At 36.4% G+C, this 18,090-nt stretch overlaps 1 protein-coding gene across 2 annotated transcripts in view; it reads left to right on the top strand.

Annotated features, from left to right (window-relative positions):
• Window positions 1–18,090, top strand: part of LOC121996393 — a 34,390-nt gene that overhangs the window by 1,791 nt on the left and 14,509 nt on the right. The gene's annotated exons all lie outside the window — the stretch shown is intronic.

Raw genomic sequence — 18,090 nt, 5'->3', positions numbered from 1 at the left:
TCTGCCCATATAATATACAGTCAGTTGACTTAAGATCCAATCGAAATATCTCCAGGGGACAACATTGTCAGAGAATCATAACAACCTGTCAAAGAGTAATAAATATTTGTCAAAGAATATTCTTCTATTACAATATATACATTTAATGGAACCTTCTTCGAAGATGATGACTATACATCTTCCATTAGCCGATATAATATTCTCTTAAACCGCTTCATTAATGGCATAAGCTACAAAGGTAGTGTACATGTGCAATGGAAGATTCCTCAAACGGTGACTAAACATTTCCCAAGCTGTACGTTTTCCTTTACTCGATAAATACTGACACCCAACATTCTTTATCATCTTATGACTGTAGAGGTTATGAGAGGTGGCATATAAAAGGAAAATTCTCTCCGTTGACCAGGTATGCTCTATTATGCTCAATTACACTTCACAACAGTCTCACGTGCATGCATCTACTGTATTCTTCTCCATGTTTCCACTCAGACAGTATACTGATTTGAGCGTCGGAGGACCTACGCAAGGGACCCCTTCCCTGATTCTCACTCTAACATTCTTATGACTTGTTTTTCCAAGTGTTTAGAGAAGAGGGAGGCACCTGGAGCCCCTTCCTTGTTCTAGCTCATTAGCTTTTTCTCCGTTCAAAGTCCTCTCCCAATCAACAACAAAGCCACCTGCTCGGTGCATCATCTCTTCAACTTTTAGACAGGATTAAATTTAGCGTCATCTATAGAAACTTTCACCAGAATATGAAATGTAGAGATAGAAGAAGCTGGATGATTCATCATCGTCACCTTGTCTCAAGAGGATTTTAACTTGCTGGTAGAAGCTCGAGACCAAAAGTTAGCGCAACCCGACCCAGAGGACCACCTTCTCAAGTTCGAGAACGTCGCCATTCTGTATCAATATACGGATGACGTAAAGTGCCAAGTGTTCCTCACTACGCTCTCTAGCTCAGCACAACGGTGGTTCAACCGACTACCAGCCGAATCCATCTGTTGCTTCAAGGATATCTGTAAAGTTTTCCTTCATGACTTTGCCAACAGCCGCCGGTATCACAAAATGGCCCTCAACTTGTTCTACCTTAAGTAGGGGCCAAAGGAAAAGTTGAGGGCTTATATCAAAAAAATTCAACCAAATAGCTATGGACGTTCCATCGGCCACCCCCAAAAATTCTCATGAGCATCTTTTCTCAAGGGCTCATAGATAGTGAGTTTTTTTGCTCTTTGATAAAGGAGCCCGCAAGGACTTCGATCATCTACTTGGTCAAGCGACCAAGTACATTAATGACGAAGAGGCACAGCCCGCTCGAAAGAAGGAGGTCACCGCGCCTGCTCCAGCACCTGCTCTAGAACACCGAGCACCTTCCCTGCCTCTTCCTCATAAAGGACCCAGAGCATGTCCTCAACCTCATCATCAAGAGCCACAGTCTCAAGAGGTACAGCGCATGGCGACCGAGCAGATGAGATTTCTTGAGCCCCCTAGATGGGCTCCCAAATTCTGCACTTACCACCAGTAAGACATGCATAACACTCAGGATTGTTATCATTACAGTCTGAAAATGCATCGGGTGATCAACCAAGGATTCCACTGGCACTCGTCGTCCCCAATCATCGACGTTACCATTGCCCAAATGGACGGCCTGGAAGGGATCATCACAACTAGGGCCGACGCTAGCATACACCTTAGCAGCAAGAAAATCAGACCCCAACCCTCGCCTGAGTTGGATAGGATCATCCCTCGACGCCACAAGAGGAAAACCACAATAATGTCGTTCGAAGAGATATTGGTATGATTGCAGGGGGCTCAACCGACAGAGACTCCAACTGGGCGAGAAAATCACACACTCACTGATTAGAAATCCATGCAATCTAGTGTAGCGAGGAACAAACACAAGTGTAGGACCGTAAATACACTGGAGGGGGTGAATATTATTAATAGAAAATCACGATTTAAAACAAGTCATGTAGCGGAAAAGAGAGAGAACAAAAGCACACACTAACACAAGTAGTTTTACTTGGTTCGGAGCTTTCGACGACTCCTACTCCAAGGCCCACATGTGAGAGAGCTTTCAATGGGCAATCACTATCAATTCAAAATATATTTACAAAGTTAAGTACAATAGCTGAAATGTAAATGTTATTGACAAACAGAAAGGAAATATGAAGTCTTCATTCTTCGAACTTCAAAGGAGCCTTTCGGTGTCATCGGAGCCTTTTCTGAGCAGTGCGCGAATATGAAAGCCGTAGCAAATGTTGTTATGAAAATGCTGGTTGAAAGCTCCTTTTATAGCCTCGTCCGAGTGCCTGGATCCCCTCCTGGGCACCTGAACTGTGCTGAACATGGTGAGTTCTTGTCGAAACTTCATCCGCAAAGTTTATCCACCTCTTGGTGCTTGGTGCCTGGTGTTGGTTGCTACTCGGAATAACGTACCGGTTCCCCTGTACAAAAATTTTGTACAAGTCCTGAATCTTTTCCTAACAACCTATTGTGTTCTTTAGAAATTAAATTTGGAATCGCAAACGGAAGTTAACATTATTGATTCCAAATTCAATTTATCTGTTCTAAGTGGTTTTGACTTGGATCGCAAACGATGATTAACATTATTGATCCAAATCCACCCATGTTACAAATTCGATTAAATATTTATTTCAGAGATCGGCTTCCAGGTTAAACATGGCGAGTCATTAGGCCTTCTTGGTTATGGGAGCATCCACCACTTCCTAGACAAAGCCTTTCAACGAAATTCAATATTTAATCTCCTTAAAGTAACCCTATGTTTAACTAAAAAGAACAATCGAATCACAAGTTTGAAAACCAAAAGAAATACAAAATCGAAAACATAAATTCGATAGCCTAGATTCATTAGCATCTTGTGTTTGGTATTTCAAGATCTAAACAAAAGGATGAGCCAGTTATGATGCGGAAAATAGTAACTAGTTATACCTTATGTAGCTTATAGAACTCACGATCTTCTGTCGTATTCCTCTTCTTATCTCGGACGTCGTGTGGGCGATGATCTACCGAGACGAGAATCCACCCAAGCTTCCTTCTTCTCCAAGCAAGTTTCGGCCACCACAAGAACTCCAAGAGAAGATGAGGTTCGGCCACCACCACCAAGCTCCAAGGGATGCAAAGAAACAAAGTCTCTTATCTCTCCTTCTTCTCCAAGAAAAATCCGGCCACCAAGATCTCTCCAAGAAGATGATGCCGCCGACCACTTAAGAAGAAGAATAGGGGAAGAGAAAGAAGAGAGGGCCAACTACTACCAAGGAAGAGAGGAGAAGAAATAATAGATGATATATTGTTATGAGGTGAGGCACCTCTATCCTCTTTTTTATATTCCTTGGTCTTAGCAAATAAGGAAAGTTTTAATAAAAACTTTCTTATTTTTCTTGCCAATGAAAGGAAAATTTAATTAAAATTTTATTTTCTTGTTTCTATTGGTCGACCCTTACAACTCCTCTAAACAAGGAAAATTTTAAACACAAAATTAAAACTTCCTAATTTGTTTCCGAAAAATTTTAAAATAAAAATGTCTCTTTAAAAAATTCCTTTCATGGGTGGCTATAAAAGGAAACTTTTATAAATTAAAATCTCTCTATTAAAACATGTGGATGACTACAATAAGGAAAGTTTTTTCCAAAATTAAAATCTTCCTTTCAATCTACAAATAAGGAAAGATATCAAATCTTTCTTTTCATCTTTTGTAGAAAGTTATAAAAGGAAAGATTTATAATTTTTAAAACTCTCTTTTAAAACCATGAGGATGGCTACAAAAAAGGAAAGTTTTATCAAAAATTAAAATCTTCCTTTTAACTACAAATAAGGAAGATATCAAACCTTTCTCTTAATCTTTTGTAGAAAGCTATAAAAGGACAAATTTAAATTTTAAACTCTCTTTTAAAATCATAGCTTCCATATAAAAAAAGATTTTAAAAATTAAAATCCTTTCAATTTAATTGTGGCCGGCCACCTAAGCTTGGGTTCAAGCTAGGGCCGACCACCATCTTGACCCATGTAACCTTGGTTTGGCCATTCCTAGCTTGGGCTCCAAGCTAAGCTTGGCTGGCCATCTTAAGGTGGGTAAGAAGGTGGGTATGCGTGGGTATAACACTTTATAATTAAGAGGATACGATAGGGACCGAGAGGAGGAATTGGTTTTGGTCTCCCGATGAACTTCAGCTTCCCATGTTCGCTTCGAACACCCAACTCGAGTTTATCAATAATAACTCATACTACTAAAGAGTTATTATTGAACTACCGCACCAATCCCATATTACTATATGGGCTCTTTCTTATCATGAATGTGTTAATCTCCCTGTGTTTAAGATATTGAATGCCCACTAATTAAATGAGCTACTGACAACTCACTTAATTAATATCTAGCTCCAAGAGTAATATCACTCAATCTTATCGTCATGTTGGACTAAGTCCACCTGCAGGGTTTACATGACAATCCTTATGAGCTCCTCTTGGGGACATCATCAACCTAGATTTTTAGGACACAGTTTCTTTCTATAATCAACAACACACACTATAAATAATATCATTTCCCAACTTATCGGGCCTATTGATTTATCGAACTAAATCACACCCTTTGATAAATCAAAGAAATAAATATTAAGTATATGTGCTTGTTATTATATTAGGATTAAGAGCACACACTTCCATAATAAAAGAGGACTTGCTATTTTATTTAGTCAGTATAAAAAGAAACTACCTCAAATGGTCCTGCTCAATACACTCAGAGTGTACTAGTGTAACTTTATAGTCAAGATAAACTAATACCAAATTAAACTATGACTATTCCAATGGTTTTTCCTATCCATCTTAGTCGTGAGCTACTGTTTATAATTTATAAGGAACTGATAACATGATCTTTTGTGTGTGACACCACACACCATGTTATCTACAATATAAATTAATTGAACAACTACACTTAGCATATAAATGTAGACATTTGACCAATATGATTCTTATAAATGTTTATATAAAAGCTATGCTTTTAGTATACACTCTAACAATCTCCCACTTATTCTAAAATACTATGCTGCCATATATCCTGTCATACATCTGATTCCCCAACCCCTCAACATGCCTATCAAAAGTTCTTGCCTTAAGGGCTTTAGTGAAAGGATCTTCCAGGTTATTTGCTGATGCAATCTAGGCGACAACAACTTCTCCTCTTTATACGATGTCTCGTATTGGGTGGTACTTGCGCTCTATGTGTTTACTTGCCTTATGGGCTCGTTGTTCCTTGGAGTTTGCTACTGCACCAAATAATTTTGGGCAAACCAGGAATCACATCTAAGTCCATCATGAGGTACTGAGTCATTCAGCTTCTATAGCTGCCTCAGATACTGTCATATACTCAGCTTCTATAGAGGAGTCCGAAAAAGCAACTATGTTTCACACTTTTCCATAGTTATGGCTTCATCTCCTAAAGTAAATGCAAAACCTTGAGGTTGACTTACTATTATCCCTGTCTGATTGGAAGTCAAAATCCGTGTAACTCATAGGGAGCAAATCATCTGCTTGGTAAACCAGCATAATCTCTAGTCCTTTTTAGGTACTTCAATAAATGCTTTACAGCAGTCCAATGTCCTTGTCCAGGGTTACTTTGATACTTGCTAACCATGCCCATGGCAAAATAGATATCCGGTCTCGTGCATAGCATACATTAGGCTTCCTACAGCAGAAGCATAAGGAACTACCTTCATTTCTTCTATATCTTTTGATGTCTTCGGAGACATCTTTTTAGATAAAGATACTCCTTACCGAAAAGGTAGAAAACTTTTCTTAGAGTCTTGCATGCTAAAACGGGCTAGGATTGTATCGATATATGAAGCTTGGGATAAGTACAACATTCTTTTCTTGCGATCCTTAATTACTTTAATCCAAGAATATGTCCGCATTCTCCCAAGTCCTTCATATCGAATTGCTTGGACAACCATACCCTTACTTCCGACAACACTTTGATATTATTTTCAATTATCAAAATTGTCTTCTACGTATAGTACAAGAAATACCATCACATTTCCATCACACTTCTTGTATACACAAGACTCATCCAGACACTCAATAAATCCATGAGACTGGATTACAACAGGATGTTCCCAGATCTTGAAGCTTGCTTCAGTCCATAGACTGATTGAGGTTACATACAAGATGCTCTTTGCCCTTTGCAATGAATCCCTCTAGTTGCTTCATATGGATATTTTCTTCAAAACTTCCATTAAGGAAAGCTGTCTTGACATCCATTTGCCAAATCTCATAATCCATATGAGCAACAATAGATAAAAGAATCTGGATAGACTTAAGCATGACTACCGGTGAAAAAGTTTCCTTATAATCGATACCCTTTTTCAACAAGCCTTGCTTTGAAGGTTTCCACCTTCCCGTTTGTCCCTCTTTTTCTTTTGTAGACATATTTACACTCAATGGCTTTTACATCATTTGGTGGTTCTACAAGCTCCCAGACTTACATAGATTCTATTTCTATATTTATTGCTCTTGCCAAGATGTTGTATCTTTATCTTGGAGTGCTTCGTCATATGTGCGGGGATCAAATTCATTTCACCAGGGATCAAGTCCAAAGACTCTCCCAAAACATGAATCTTTCAGGCTGCATAATGACCCTCCTAATAATTGTGCATCATTTGTGACACGTGTTGCAGTTTCTTGTGGTATCTTATCTTGTACTGTTGGTACTAGATTAGACGTATCCTTTATTATTTCCTTAAGAATAATTTTACTCATGGGCTTGTGGTTTATACCATAGTCCTCTTCTAAAAATCAGGCATTGGTTCTAACAATGACCTTCTGATCTTTAGGACTATAAACCACCTTCCGTTTATCTAGGATAACCCACAACCAAGTGAACTTCTGTACGTGATCAGTGTCTCCCTTCAGCACATGTGTTAGACTACCCCAAATCCGAATATGCTTTAGACTAGGCTTACGCCTATTCCACAATTCTATGAGAGTAGAGGATACTGACTTAGAATGTACTATGTTTATTGTCGTTTCCAGAATATATCCTTTTAGCGAATTTGGTAGTTCTGAATAACTCATCATCGATCTAATCATTTCTATAAGAGTTCTATACCTTCGTTCTGCCACACCATTCTGTTTGGGTGTACCAAGTGCAGTTAGTTGGGATTGAATCCCGACTTCTAATGATTCCTAAACTCTCCTAAGAGGTACTTGCCACTACGATCTCACCGTAGTGTCTTGATACTTTTACCTTGACGTTTCTCCACATCAGCCTTGTACTCTCTAAATTTATCAAAGCACTTAGACTTGCGGCGTATCAAGTAAATATACCCGTATCTCAAATAGTCATCTATAAAAGAGATAAAATATTCAAAACCACCTCTTGCCTGGATAGTCATATGTCCACACAAATCATAATGAACCAATTCTAACACATCTTTGGCTTTATACCCCTTAGACTTAAAAAACCTCTTGGTCATTTTTCCTTCCAAGTAAGACTCGTAGGTTGGAAAGTTTTCCACCACCAATGAACTAAAAAGTTCATCGGTTATTATCCTTTAAATCCTACTCAAGTTAATATGTCCTAGCCTTAGATGCCAAAGATATGATTGGTTCATTTCCGAAGGTTGCTTTCTCTTATTAGAGTTAGAAGATGTGTTATTAATTTCCATTTGTTGTATCATGGGAGTTTTTGGATTTAGAATATATAAATTGCCAACTAACGTACCAGAATAGATAACTTCTCTATTTTTCTTGATAACAACTTGTTATCAAAATAGACAGAATATCAAGTTCTTTGAATAGTTTAGAAACTGAAATCCAGTTTTTTCTAAACTTGGTACGTAAAGACAATTTCTTAAAATTCATGTTCTATTCCTATCAGAGGATAAACATCTCTCACTGCAATAGTTGCTACTTTTGCAGCAGTACCCATGTAGACGGTGATATTATATAGTTGTCGAGTTTCTTGGAACCCCTGTAATGAATTGCAGACATGATCAGTGGCTCCCGTATCTACACACCAGGTACCAGTAGATAACACCACTAAATATGTTTCAACAACTAATGAATATAATACACCTTTATTGTTCTCAGTTCTGGGAGGACAGTCAACCTTAGTGTCCAAGTTTTTCAATCATTATAATTGGGACTACAAAGTCTATTCTTTAGTATAACAACTAGGGGATTGAAAAACATTTGAAATCCTAAGAATCACAAAAATATTTGGTCAAGACCAACATCTTAAAATCCCCATGAATTTTGTATGTCACGTTAGTGTGGACATATACAAATTCAAAGAGGAGATTTTATCCATTAATTTTATTTTCTTGTCAACCTATCTTTATGACAAATACAATTAATAGTTGATCTATCTTCGCTCAAATATTTGGTCAAAATTTTAGAATTTAAAATAATATTGATTCCTCAAAACAATATCATTTAAATTCACTAACACCTCAAACACCGTAAATTTTGTATGATACGTTAGTGTGGGCGTATACAAATTCAAACATTTGTAAGAGGAGAGTTTTACCCATTAATCATCATGTCAACCTAACTTTATGACAAATAAAATTACCTTAAACACCGTGAATTTTGTATGCCATGTTAGTGTGGACGTATATAAATTCAAACATTTGTAAGAGAGATTTTACCCATTAATTTTATTATCTTGTCAATCTAGTTTTATGACAAATTAATAGTTGGTTTTTCTTTGGTCACACATATAATAGCAGTGACTCCGTTGGGGAGTATACTATTAAATGTGCCTAAGTGTATACTATTACTTGATACTAAGTCCATTAAATAGAATTGTTCCCCTTCAGTTGGGGAAGATCACACACATCCTAAATAATTTCCTATAATAATCCATAAAGGAAGTTTGATCTAGTGATCCGCAAACAAACTCATCCGTTGTGGAGGGAGACACTTAGAGCCAACACACAAGTTTGTTGCATCACTTATAAACCAGTAATGGAGACCATGGAATTTATTTACTAATCCCTTTCCCACTTAGTTATTTAAAGTGAGGAATTTTAAACTATGCAAGCACACATCACATGCACACACACATCACAGTAAATAAAAACAATAAAAATGAAAATTAATTTTTCAACTATTATGGATTCTTCCATCACTATCCTCTGTGTGCTGCCATCCTTAAGGTTCATGTCGTCGGGTCCATCGAGCTTCCTTTTCTGATACGCCTCTGGTCCTCTAATAGTCCCACGCCTCTCAAGGATACGATCCGCGACAAAAATAGAATTTTATATTTATCGATCCTATATTCCACAAGGGAATGTACATGTAATCTAAATCGAAACAAAAATATAAAATCCTATAACTAATACAGCTTCTGCTATATTTAATACAGATAATCATGCACACACATAAAATGCCCTTGACATGTCTAAGGGTCCAATCACACACAATCACAATAAGTCATAATAGTTGGAGCCTGCAACCATAGAGTTAGTATATCGTACTATTATCTTGCCGAAATTATGTATGACATGTGCATAATTAAACTGAAAACCAAACACATAGAGACAAACCCTAGCTCTGATACCAATTGTTGGTTGCTACTCGGAATAACGTACCGGTTCCCCTGTACAAAAATTTTGAACAAGTTCTGAACCTTTCCTAACAACCTATTGTGTTCTTTAGAAATTAAATTTGGAATCATAAACGGAACTTAACATTATTGATTCCAAATTCGACTTATCTGTTCTTAGTGGTTTAGACTTGGATCGCAAACGATGATTAACATTATTGATCTAAATCCACCCATGTTACAAATTCGATTAAATATTTATTTCTGAGATCGATTTCTAGGTTAAACATGGCGAGACACTAGGTCTTCTTGGTTATGGGAGCATCCACCACTTCCTAGACAAAGCCTTTCAACAAAAATCAATATTTAATCTCCTTATAGTAACCCTAGGTTTAACCAAAAAGAACAATCGAATCACAAGTTCGAAAAACAAAAGAAATACAAAATCGAAAACATAAATTCGATAGCCTAGATTTATTAGCCTCTTCGTTTGGTATTTCAAGATCTAAACAAAAGGATGAACTTGTTATCATGCGGAAACTAATAACAAATTATACCTTATGTAGCTTATAGATCTCACGATCTTCTGTCGTATTCCTCTTCTTATCTCGGACGTCGTGTGGATGACGATCTACCGAGACGAGAATCCACCCAAGCTTTCTTCTTCTCCAAGTAAGTTTCGGCCACCACAAGAACTCCTAGAGAAGATGAGGTTCGACCACTACCACCAAGCTCCTAGGGATGCAAAGAAACAAAGCCTCTTATCTCTTCTTCTTCTCCAAGCAAAATCCGGCCACCAAGATCTCTCCAAGAAGATGATGCCGCCGGCTACTTAAGAAGAAGAATAGGGGAAGAGAAAAAAGAGAGGGCCGGCCACAACCAAGTAAGAGAGCAGAGGAAATAATAGATGATATATTGTTATGAGGTGAGACACCTCTACCATCTCTTTTATATTCCTTGGTTTTGACAATTAAGGAAAGTTTTAATAAAAACTTCTTTATTTTTCTTGCCAATGAATGGAAAATTTAATTAAAATTTCTGTTTCTTATTTCTATTGGCCGACCCCTACAACTCCTCCAAACAAGGAAAGTATTAAACACAAAATTAAAATTTCCTAATTTGTTTCCAAAATTTTTTAAAATAAAAGGTTCTCTTTAAAAAATTCCCTTCATAGTTGGCTATAAAAGAAACTTTTATAAATTAAAATCTCTCTATTAAAATATGTGGATGATTACAATAAGGAAAGTTTTCTCCAAAATTAAAATCTTCTTTCAATCTACAAATAAGGAAATATATCAAAATTTTCTTTTAATCTATTGTAGAAAGCTATAAAAGGAAAGATTTAAAATTTTTAAAACTCTCTTTTAAAACCATGAGGATGGTTAAAAAAGGAAAGTTTTATCAAAAATTAAAATTTTCTTTTTAACTACAAATAAGGAAAGATATCAAACCTTTCTCTTAATCTTTTGTAGAAAGCTATAAGAGGAAAGATTTAAATTTTAAATTCTCTTTTAAAACCATAGCTTTCACATAAGAAAAGATTTTAAAAATTAAAATCCTTTTAATTTAATTGTGGTCGGCCACCTAAGCTTGGGTTCAAGCTAGGGCCGACCACCTACTTGACCCATCTAACCTTGGTTTGGTCGGCCCTAACTTGGGCTCCAAACTAAGCTTGGCTGACCACCTTAAGGTGGGTAACAAGGTGGGTATGAGTGAGTATAACACTTTATAATTAAGAGGCTATGACAGGGACCGAGAGGAGGAATTGGTTTTGGTCTCCCGATGAACTTGAGCTTCCCGTGTTCATCCCGAACACCCAACTCGAGTTCATCAATAATAACTCATACTACTAAAGAGTTATTATTGAACTACCGCACCAATCTCATATTACTATATGGGCTCCTTCTTATCATAAGTGTGTTAATCTCCCCGTGTTTAAGATATTGAATATCTACTAATTAAATGAATTACTGACAACTCACTTAATTAATATCTAGCTCCAAGAGTAGTACCACTCAACCTTATCGTCATGTCGGACAAAGTCTACCTGTAGGGTTTACATGACAATCCTTATGAGCTCCTCTTGGGGACATCATCAACCTAGATTTCTAGGACACAGTTTCCTTCTATAATCAACAACACATTATAAATAATATCTTTTTCCAACTTATCGGGCCTATTGATTTATCGAACTAAATCGCACCCTTTGATAAATCAAAGAAATAAATATTAAGTATATGTGCTTGTTATTATATTAGGATTAAGAGTACACACTTCCATAATAACAGATGTCTTGTTCTTTTATTTAGTCAGTATAAAAAGAAACTACCTCAAATGGTCCTGCTCATTACACTCAGAGTGTACTAGTGTAACTTTATAGTCAAGATAAACTAATACCAAATTACACTATGACTATTCCAATGGTTTTTTCCTATCCATCTTAGTCGTGAGCTACTGTTTATAATTTATAAGGAACTTATAACATGATCTTCTGTGTGTGACACCACACACCATGTTATCTACAATATAAATTAATTGAACAACTACACTTAGCATATAAATGTAGACATTTGACCAATGTGATTCTTATAAATATTTATATAAAAGCTAGGCTTTTATTATACACTCTAACAATATCCTACTTATACTAAAAGATTATGCTGCCATATATCCTGCAATACATCTGATTCCTCAACCCCTCAACATGCCCATCAAAAGTTCTTGCCTTAAGGCCTTAGTGAAAGGATCTTCCAGGTTATCTGCTGATGCAATCTAGGCGACAACAACTTCTCCTCTTTATACGATGTCTCGTATTGGGTGATACTTGCGCTCTATGTGTTTATTTGCCTTATGGGCTCGTGGTTCCTTCAAGTTTGCTACTGTACCAAATAATTTTGGTGAACTAGGAATCACATCTAAGTCCATCATGAGGTTACTGAGCCATTCAGCTTCTATGGCTGCCTCAGAGACTGTCATATACTCAACTTTCATAGTGGAGTCTGAAAAAATACCTATGCTTAACACTCCTCCATAGTTATGGCTTCACCTCCTAAAGTAAACACAAAATCCCGAGGTTGACTTACTATTGTCTCTATCTGATTAGAAGTCAGAATCCGTGTAACCCACAGGGAGCAAATCATTTGCTTGGTAAACCAACATAATCTCTAGTTCTTCTTAGGTACTTCAATTATACTTTATAACAGTCTAATACCCTTGTCCAAAGTTACTTTGATACCTGCTAAACATGCCCATGGCAAAACAGATATCCGATCTCGTGCATAGCATATATTAGGCTTCCTACAGTAGAATTATAAGGAACTGCCTTCATTTCTTCTATCTCTTTTGATGTCTTCGGAGATATTTCTTTAGATAAAGATACTCTTTACCGAAAAGGTAGAAAACCTTTCTTAGAGTCTTGCATGCTAAAACGAGCTAGGATTGTATCGATATATGAAGCTTAGAATAAGCACAACATTCTTTTCTTGCGATCCTTAATTACTTTAATCCAAGAATATGTCCGTATTCTCGCAAGGCCTTCATATCGAATTGCTTGGACAACCATACCCTTACTTCCGACAACTCTTTGATATTGTTTCCAACTATCAAAATTGTCATCTACGTATAGTACAAGAAATACCACTACGTTTCCATCACACTTCTTGTATACACAAGACTCATCCGGACACTGAATAAATCCATGAGACTGGATTACAACAGGATGTTCCAAGACCTTGAAGCTTGCTTCAGTCCATAGACCGATTGAGCTTACATACAAGATGCTCTTTGCCCTTTGCAATGAATCCCTCTGGTTGCTTCATATGGATATTTTCTTCAAGACTTCCATTAAGGAAAGTTGTCTTGACATCCATTTGCTAAATCTCATAATCCATATGAGCAGCAATAGATAAAAGAATCTAGATGGACTTAAGCATGACTACCGGTGAAAAGGTTTCCTTATAATCAATACCCTTTTTCAACAAGCCTTGCTTTGAAGGTTTCCACCCTCCCGTTTGTCCCTATTTTCTTTTGTAGACATATTTACACCCAATGACTTTTATATCATTTGGTGGTTCTACAAGCTCCCAGACTTACATAGATTCTATTTCTATATTCATTGCTCTTTGCCAAGATGTTGCATCTTTATCTTAGAGTGCTTCGTCATATGTTTAGGGACCAGATTCATGTTCACCAGAGATCAAGTCCAAAGACTCTCCCAAAACATGAATCTTTCAGGCTGCCTAACGACCCTCCCACTATGATGAGGCACCGTCTGTAATTGTGCATCATTTTTGACACGTGTTGCAGTTTCTTGTGGTATCTCATCTTGTACTGTTGGTACTAGATTAAATGTGTGCTTTATTATTTCCTTAAGAACAATTTTACTCATGGGCTTGTGGTTTATAACATAGTTATCTTCTAAAAATCAGGCATTGGTTCCAACAATGACCTTCTGATCTTTAGGACTATAAACCACCTTTCGTTTATCTAGGATAACTCACAACCAAGTGAACTTCTGTATGTGATCAGTGTCTCCCTTCAGCACATGTGCTGGACTACCCCAAATCTGAATATGCTTCAGACTAGGCTTACGCCTATTCCACAATTCTATGGGAGTAGAGGGTACTGACTTAGAAGGTACTCTGTTCATTGTCGTTTCCAGAATATATCCTTTTAAAGAATTTGGTAGTTCTGAATAACTCATCATCGATCTAATCATTTCTATAAGAGTCATATGCCTTCGTTCTGCCACACCATTCTGTTAGGGTGTACCAGGTGCAGTTAGTTGGGATTGAATCCCGACTTCTAATGATTCCTAAACTCTCCTAAGATGTACTTGCCACTAGATCTCACCGTAGTGTCTTGATACTTTTACCTTCACATTTCTCCACATCAGCCTTGTGCTCTTTGAACTTATCAAAGCACTTAGACTTGCGGCGTATCAAATAAATATACCCGTATCTCGAATAGTCATCTATAAAAGAGACGAAATATTCGAAACTACCTCTTTCATGGATAGTCATAGGTCCACACAAATCAGAATGAACTAATTCCAACACATCTTTGGCTTTATACCCCTTAGACTTAAAAAGCCTCCTGGTCATTTTTCCTTCCAAATAAGACCCGCAGGTTGGAAAGTTTTCCACCACCAATAAACCCAAAAATTCATCAGCTATTATCCTTTGAATCCTACTCAAGTTAATATGTCCTAGCCTTAGATGTCAAAGATATGATTGGTTCATTTCCGAAGGTTATTCTCTCTTATTAGAGTTAGAAGATGTGTTATTAATTTTCATTTGTTGCATCGTGGGAGTTTTTGGATTTAGAATATATAAATTACCAACCAACGTACCAGAACAGATAACTTCCCTATTTTTCTTGATAACAACTTTGTTATCAAAATAGATAGAATATCAAGTTCTTTGAATAGTTTAGAAACTGAAATTAAGTTTTTTCTAAACTTGGTACATAAAGACAATTTCTTAAAATCCATGTTCTATTTCTATCAAAGGATAAACATCTCTCACTGCAACAGCTACTACTTTTGCAGTAGTGCCCATGTAGACGGTGATTTCATATAGTTGTCGGGTTTCTTGGAACCCCTGCACTGAATTGCAGACATGATCAGTGGCTCCCGTATCTACACACCAGGTACCGGTAGATAACACCACTAAATATGTTTCAACAACTAATGAATATAATATACCTTTATTGTTCTCAGTTCTAGGAGGACGGTCAACCTTAGTGTCCAAGTTTTCCAATCGGACTACAAAGTCTATTCTTTAGTATAACAACTAGGAGATTGAAAATCATTTGAAATCCTAAGAATCACAAAAATATTTGGTCAAGACCAATATCTTAAAATCCCCGTGAATTTTGTATGTCACGTTAGTGTGGACATATATAAATTCAAAGAGGAGATTTTATCCATTAATTTTATTTTCTTGTCAACCTATCTTTATGACAAATAAAATTAATAGTTGGTCTGCCTTCGCTCAAATATTTGGTCAAAATTTTAGAATTTAAAATAATATTGATTCCTCAAAACAATATCATTTAAATTCACCAACACCTCAAACACCGTGAATTTTGTATGACACGTTAATGTGAACGTATACAAATTCAAACATTTGTAAGAGGAGGGTTTTACCCATTAATCATCTTGTCAACCTAACTTTATGATAAATAAAATTACTTCAAACACCGTGAATTTTTTATATCACGTTAGTGTGGACGTATATAAATCAAACATTTGTAAGAGGGGTTTTACCCATTAATTTTATTATCTTTTCAACCTAACTTTATGACAAATAAAATTACCTCAAACACCGTGAATTTTGTATGCCATGTTAGTGTGGACTTATACAAATTTAAACATTTGTAAGAGGGATTTGCTCATTAATTTTATTATCTTGTCAACCTAGTTTTATGACAAATTAATAGTTGGTTTTCCTTTGGTCACACATATAATAGCAATGACTCTGTTGGGGAGTATACTATTAAATGTGTCTAAGTGTATATCATTACTTGATACTAAGTCCATTAAATAAAATTGTGCCCCTTCAGTTGGGGAAGATCACACACATCCTAAATAATTTCCTATAACCATACATAATGGAAGTTTGATCTAGTGATCCACAAACAAACTTATCCGTTGTGGAGGGAGGCACTCAGAGTCAACACGCAAGTTTGTTGCATCACTTACAAACCAGTAATAGAGACCGTGGAATTTATTTATTAATTCCTCTCCCACTTAGTTATTTAAAGTGAGGAATTTTGAACTATGCAAGCACACATCACATGCACAAACACATCACAGTAAATAAAAGTAATAAATATGGAAATTAATTTTCCAACTATTATGACATCTTCCATCACTGTCCTCGGTGTGCTGCCATCCCTAGGGTTCGTTCGTCGGGTCCATCAAGCTTACTTTTCTACTACGCCTCTGGTCCTCCAATAGTCCCACGCCTCTCAAGGATACGATCCGCGAAAAAAATAGAATTTTACATTTATCAATCCTATATTCCACAAAGGAATGTACATGTAATCTAGATCGAAACAAAAATATAAAATCCTATAACTAATACAACTCCTGCTATATTTAATACATACAATCATGCACACACATAAAATGCCCTTGACATGTCCAAGGGTCCAATCACACACAATCACAATAAGTCATAATAGTTGGAGCCTGCAACCACAGAGTTAGCATATCCTACTATTATCCTACCTAAATTATGTATGACATGTGCATAATTAAATTGAAAACCAAACACATAGAGGTAAACCCTTGCTTTGATACCAATTGTTGGTTACTACTCGAAATAACATACCGGTTCTCCTGTACAAAAATTTTGTACAAGTCCCGAACCTTTTCCTAACAACCTATTGTGTTCTTTAGAAATTAAATTTGGAATCGCAAACGGAACTTAACATTATTGATTCCAAATTCAACTTATCTGTTCTTAGTGGTTTTGACTTGGATTGCAAACGATGCTTAACATTATTGATCCAAATCCACCCATGTTACAAATTCGATTAAATATTTATTTCAGAGATCGACTTCCAGGTTAAACATGGCGAGGCACTAGGTCTTCTTGGTTATGGGAGCATCCACTACTTCCTAGACAAAGCCTTTCAACGAAATTCAATATTTAATCTCCTTATAGTAACCCTAGGTTTAACCAAAAAGAATAATCAAATCACAAGTTTGAAAAACAAAAGAAACACAAAATCGAAAACATAAATTCGATAGCCTAGATTCATTAGTCTCTTGTGTTTGGTATTTCAAGATGTAACAAAAGGATGAAATAGTTATGATGTAGAAACTAATAACTAGTTATACCTTATGTAGCTTATAAACCTTACGATTTTCTGTCGTATTCCTCTTCTTATCTCGGACGTCGTGTGGGCGACGATCTACCGAGACGAGAATCCACCCAAGCTTCCTTCTTCTCCAAGAAAGTTTCGGCCACCACAAGAACTCCAAGAGAAGATGAGGTTCGACCACCACCATCGAGCTCCAAGAGATGCAAATAAACAAAGCCTCCTATCTCTCCTTCTTCTCCAAGCAAAATCCGGTCACCGAGATCTCTCCAAGAAGATTATGCCGCCGGCCACTTAAGAAGAAGAATAGGGGAAGAGAAAGAAGAGAGGGTCGGCCACCACCAAGGAAGAGAAGAGAGGAAATAATAGATGATATATTATTATGAGGTGAGGCACCTCTACCCTCTCTTTTATATTCCTTGATCTTGACAAATAAGGAAAGTTTTAATAAAATCTTACTTATTTTTCTTACTAATGAAAGGAAAATTAAATTAAAATTTCCTTTTCTTATTTCTATTGGCCGACCCCTACAACTCCTCCAAATAAGAAAAATTTTAAACACAAAATTAAAACTTCCTAATTTGTTTCCGGAAATTTTTAAAATAAAAATTTCTTTTTAAAAAATTCCCTTCATGGTTAGCTATAAAAGGAAACTTTTATAAATTAAAATCTCTCTATTAAAACATGTGGATAATTACAATAAG

The sequence above is a fragment of the Zingiber officinale genome, chromosome 6A (genome assembly GCF_018446385.1).
Source record: "Zingiber officinale cultivar Zhangliang chromosome 6A, Zo_v1.1, whole genome shotgun sequence".
Lineage (NCBI taxonomy): Eukaryota > Viridiplantae > Streptophyta > Magnoliopsida > Zingiberales > Zingiberaceae > Zingiber > Zingiber officinale.
The sequence above is the reverse complement of the archived record's forward strand: the minus strand, read 5'-3'. Positions and strand labels throughout refer to the sequence as shown.